Source organism: Manihot esculenta, chromosome 3, assembly GCF_001659605.2.
Source record: "Manihot esculenta cultivar AM560-2 chromosome 3, M.esculenta_v8, whole genome shotgun sequence".
Classification (NCBI taxonomy): Eukaryota; Viridiplantae; Streptophyta; class Magnoliopsida; order Malpighiales; family Euphorbiaceae; genus Manihot; species Manihot esculenta.
In genome coordinates, this window is record NC_035163.2 from 11,763,377 (window position 1) to 11,769,873 (window position 6,497).

Sequence of the window (6,497 nt, forward strand, 5' to 3'; positions counted from 1 at the left end):
TAGTGTTATAAGATTTACAATGAAACATAAAGACTCAACCATCTAGAGAAGAAGGAACGTAAACCGTAAATTTGCAAGCCAAGTGAGCCAAGTTCAGCAATCTAATAACCTAATCAGCAAATCAATACAAAAGTCTTCCTACGTCCCCATTTTCTCCAATATAATGACGCACGTACCAGGCTTTTGACCGTAGGCAAAAGGAACTAAAACCAAGAAGCTAATACCATGTCCCTCCAAAATTAAGCACACCTTCGTTCTGCAGATGAACAAACAAAGGAAAACTGAGATTAATAAATACAGCAGATGATCCACTTTTCTTTTGGCTCCTCGTTTCGGATCGAAACTATTAAAAATAAATTTATACTTTAAAATAAAATATGTGATAATAGCAAGTAGCGTGGATCCCATAAAAATTGATAGATAAATTAATTTTATTTAATAAACAAAAAATAAAATAAAATAAAATAAAATAGGGAGGTTTTGAATATAGATAAATAAATAAAATCAATTCAAAGAAAGAAGCAATTAAATTGAAGAGAAAGAATCAAGATAAGAAACATTCAGTTAAAGAAATAATTTTAGTTTCAATTTTTGTTGGTTGATCATAGATATAAAATAATCTTGATTTAATTATTGATAAACCAGTTATAGATATCGAAGATGTTTCAGGTATCTAATCCTTTTTCAGATTTTAAATTAGTTCTAATTCTTGGACAACCGTAGGAGACGCTTCTAGGGTTTAATCTAATTGTTGTACTAAAAATTAAAAGGATCTGATTTTAACTAACAAATACGAGACGTCCGGTTCATTTAAGTTAGTTTATACTATTCCTTAGGAAGGCCTTACACAACCTAATTCATTATTTATTTCAGTTTAACTAAATAATTATGAATTTAATTAATCTGAATAGTAATATATAATTCTATCAATTGAGCAATGACGTCTTAATGCAATAACAAACAGAATAATAGTAAACAATAAACACATAAATAATATAAATACAAGAATAATCGAAGAAACAATAGAATCACATAAATCTCACAACCAATTGAACTGAAACTTTAATTATCCTTTAACTGAAAAGAAGAAACTTAGCCGCACATGTTCATGGCTAAGAATGGGAGATGAAAGATGAGATGAAATCCCAAATACATTAGAATGTCCTCTTTTTATAATGCTGAGAGTCTAATTTAATCTAAATACAAGTAGCTAAAATCAAAGTCAAGTATATCTTGGCAAATGAGAGTTATCTGTTTGTTTCTCGGATTTCTCGGATTTGAAACTGGACTTTGTTCATCAAATATGTTATGCCCATAATGTAATCCATAACACAGTTCGTCTGGAAATTAGAGCTTAAGTATGACTATGCTCCTTAACCTTCTATCAATTTGGTTGTGACCACGTTTGATCTCAGAATGTAGAGTCCAAAAAAGATTTTTCTATTGTGATTCTCCAATCCTACCAAGATAACAAAGTTTAAATGAATCAATTTGTTTTAAAAGAAATCAAACTCAATATTTAAGTATTTTAAAATTTTAAAACCACATAATTGTTCATATTATCAATCCCACCATACTTAGATTAGAATTGTCCTCAAGTATGTACTCATTAATTAGAAAAGACTCACAAAAGCTACCCATCATCAATGGCTCACAAAGTTAACTTAACTTACTTCAAGCAATCAGCATATCACAACAAAATCTTATCAATGTATACAAATCATCAAAGAAATACCAACACAATCTTCAAAGCCGAAATGCAACAAATTCATTCTTAATATGTGACCATACAATTAAATTCTTAAGTTAGTGCATAAAAAAATATATATCCAACCACCCAAGAAAGTCTCTTAAAGTTATAATTTTCACCAAGGAACCCAGAAATCCAGTTTTTATTTATTTTAGCATTTTTATTTTTATTTTATGGTTTTGGTTTGATATTTTTTTCTGCTCTTATGAGGGTATACTCTCCCAACACTGATTTTTTCCATTCATAAGGGACATCCCTTGCTTAAAGGGAATGGGCTCGAACCACCCAAACCAACCGGTGATAGTAAACCATATTATTAGTGGTATGTTTCGAACCATTGACGGCCCCTACGAGATATAATTCTCCTAATCACTAGCTTTCTGTAACGACCCGAAAATCGGACCGCTACCGGCGCTAGGATCCGGGTCGACTTAAGGCCGCCGGGACCCGTAGCAAGCCTGACATAAAACCTGTGAACCTGTATAATCCCATACATGATCTACAACATGCATAAAAATTAAAACTTTTCTTTCCATGAATATCAACCAAACTCAACCTGTGCATAAACATAAACATAACTTTGATCCCTCTGTGGGATCTCATCTGTGCCCCAATGGGAAACATAACATCTGTTGGGTTGGTTTACATAAACATCATCAATATCTCTAAGATCATGTATTAAAAAGGGGTACAACATTCTATGGTCAAGCACACACTAACATCCATAAACCTCATTACATAACTATACTGTACTTTTACATTACAATTTGATCATGTCCATTGCTAGCTATTACATAAACATGACTTCTTTACTCTATCCGGACTCCCGCACTATACTGCACCTGCAATCCTGGGGGTAAAGGGAGAGGGGTGAGCTAAAAGCCCAGTGAGTAGAGCTAGTAAAACACATTAACACTATGCTCAAATGGAATGCATCATAACACAAACAATTCACATAAGGGTTGGGTGAACTTGTCACCAATTAGTCCAAGTTAACTCTGTGCCAGGCCGTAGCATGGGGTCCTGGTCTTCCTGTCATACATACATTACTTACCATTATCCCAGGGCCTCCTCTGGGCTCCTGGTCTTCGAGTCCACTATCGTGCCAGGCCGTAGAATGGGGTCCTGGTCTTCCCTTACTCTGTGCCAGGCCGTAGAATGGGGTCCTGGTCTTCCTGTCTTGGACTAAATGGGTCATCCAATATTCACCCACATCAACAACAATAGATGCAATGCGACATATTCGTGAAACTAATGCAATCATCCTATTGCATAATCATGATGCATGAAACATGATAAAACATTTAATTTTAAAAGATTAAGTTTAGTCCTACTCACCTCTGGCTGACTCTGACAACACCGAAGCAGCTGAACTCACTGCTGGGGTCCTTGGTTCCTCGGGTCCGAACCTACACAGGTGGACTCAAATGAGGGACCAAATACACCTGAACATAACTATAAACTACTCCCCAAAAACCCCCTAAAACATCATGAAATAATCACATAGAGATATGCATGAAATGGCTGAACAGGGCACTTTCGGCGGCAGGTTCGGCGGCCGAAAGTCCTGGACAGAGACGAAACTCAGGTAGGTTCGGCGGCACCTTCGGCGGCCGAAAGTCCCAGACAGAGACGAAAGTCTCTTTTCGGGGGCAACTTCGGCAGCCGAAAGGCCTGCCTCCCCAGCCATGTTCGGCGGCCGAAAGTGCCTTCGGCTGCCGAACCTGGTTTCTGCCAAAGGGCAGAAACTTGGCTCCTTTGTGCATTTTTGCCTCCAAACTCACCAATCATGCATATACCTCACTTAAAACATGCATACAAGATCCTAGGAGCCTCAAACAAGCATATACCCCAACTACAACACTTCAAACATACTCAAACATGCCACATTGCTCAAGAATCACATAAAACCTAACATAGCTCGACATATACCCTAACATGCATTCTACCCCTTAAAACTTCATAAAACTTGTTTAAATCATACATTGAGCTTAAGATCGGCTCTTACCTCTTGAAGATCGAGGGTTGAGGAGATCTAAACTTGGAGATGGGAGAAGTTCTAACTTTTGGTCTCCAAGCTCCAAAACTCGTTCTAAGCTCAAAGATCTTCAAAACCAAAGTTATAAACTTGTAAAGATCATGGAAAAGGAAGGAAAATCTCAAGATTGGGGAAGGATGACGGAATGCTCACCTTGGCCGAAATGGGGAGAAAAAGCTCGCCCATTTTCGGCTAAGGGACCTTTTTATAGTGGCTGGCCAGACCACGTTCGGGGGCCGAATGTGCCTCCGCATCCATGCAATGTTCGGCGGCCGAACTTGACTTTCGGCGGCCGAACATGGACTTCCCTCACTCATGCTTTCGGGGGCCTAACGTGCCTCCAAAACGCATGCATGTTCGGCGGCCGAACTTGACTTTCGGCGGCCGAACCTGGGTTTTCCTCCAAAGACTTTTTCATGCAAAAACTCATTCAATTTCATACTCAAAATCATAAAACACATTAAAACATTTTTATAAAACATGATTCTACCCTTCTAGAGGTCTCCGACATCCGAGATTCCACCGGACGGTAGGAATTCCGATACCGGAGTCTAGCCGAGTATTACACTTTCTTTATTCACAAGGGACATTCCTTGTTTAAGGGGAATAAATGATGTACCATTTGAACCACTGCAGTAGGTTAATGTAGAGTTTCAAAATGCACTATTGGTCTTTTATCAAGTAATAGCAATTTACTTAAACACAAGTTTTCACATTTCAACAGCATAAAAAACTTACTTGCCCTCAAAGCTATGAATTCACACCTAACACTAGCCAGGGATAGAGCCATTATTGCAAAAGTAAGGGTTAAGCCTAATTTACTCCAACAGGCTCAAGAATCTCAAAAGGAAGATGAAAATATTATAATAAGGATAAAATAAGTACATTTGAGGGGAGGACAATGGATTGAAATTAAAGCTGATGATTGCTTGTACTACAAAAACAGAATATGTGTGCAAGACACAATCGAGCCAAAGAGTAGTATCCTTGAAGAAGCCCATAGTAGTCCTTATACAATGCATCTAGTAGTATAAATACTTAAAGAAAAACTATTTGTGGCCAAGTATGAAGAAGAACATAGCAAAGTTTGTTTCTAAATCTTTAACATGTTAGTAGGCAAAAGCCAAACACCAAGTTCCTTTTGTATTGCTGCATCCAATCTTCATCCTAGAGTGAAAGTGGGATTGTGTTACTATAGATTTCATCACTAGATTACCCCTCACTCTAAGGAAGAAAGATGTTGTCTAAGTAATTTTTAATATATTAATAAAATCTGTGCATTTTTTGTCTCTCAAAACTAATTATTCTATTGAAAAGCTAGTAGAGTTGTATATAAATAGGATAGTACAACTTCATAGTCATAGTACAGCTTTATGGTGTACCTATTTTCTATCACATCTGACAGAGAGCCAAGGTTTACATCATGATTTTGAGAAAATTTGCATAAAACCTTGGATACTAAATTGAATTTCAATACAGCTTTTCACCCTTACACAGATGGGCAGTCAGAGAGGCTTACCCAGATCCTAAAAGATATTCTAAGAAGCTATGTGATAGAATTTGAAAGGATTTGAAAAAAATATCTTCCACTAATGGAATTTGCTTATAATAACAGTTGCTAGTCAAGCATAAAGATAGATCTTTATGAAGTATTGTCTGGGGAAAAAAATGTAGGACTCCTTTATATTAGACAGAAGTCAGTTGATAATCAGTTAGTGAATCTTGTATTCAAAAGACAAATAGAGAAAATAGTTAAAATCATTAATTAAAGAGAGACTAAAGGTAGTGATAGAAGACAAAATTCATATGCTGATCTAAAAGCAAAAGATGTAGAGTATACGGTAGGTGATAAAGTTTTCCTTAAAGTCTATCTCTGGAAGAAGGTGCTTAGATTTAGCAAGAAATATAAGTTAAGACCTAGGTTTATTGGCCTATATGAGATCATTGAACGTGTGAATCTAGTAGTCTGTAGGCTAGTCTTACTATTAGAGCTTGATAAAATACACATCTTCCATAGCTCCATACTCAGAAGATATAAATCAGATCCCTCCCACACCTTACAATTGAATCAGTTGACATACAATCAAACTTATCATATGAAGAAGATTATGTGAAGAACTTAATAAGAGAACTAAAGAATTTATGAAATAAAAGGATCCTTCTTGTTAAAATCCTATAAAGGAACCATAAAATATAAGAAGAAACTTGGGAGAGTGAAGACATAATGAAGTAACAGTATCATCATCTCTTTAGTATAGGTAAAATTTTGAAGACAAATTTTTAATAAGCCGGAAAGAGTTATAACACCCAAAAACTTGGATCATGAATAGTATTAATTTCAGAAAATGAATAGTACCACTTAAAAGGCGCTCGATACTTTACCACCATAAATACTACTATTTAAAATACTTTCAAATAATTAATTTAAAATTAAAATGACTCTATTAGGATATAAAAAAATTCAAATAAAAATTTAACCTATAGACTTATTTGGTATTATTTAAAAATATTAAAATTAAAGGAAAATGTGCCATAATTTGACTTTGGTCAAAGATGGTAAGGGTGCAAAAGAATGAAGTAGTGGGAAACATGGTTAATCATTGAAAGATTATAAAGTTATTGAACAATTAGCCCAAGATTTGGATAAAAAGAGTACAATTAGATAGTTTTATCAAGATTTAAAAATAGCCCTTAAATCAAATTACACAT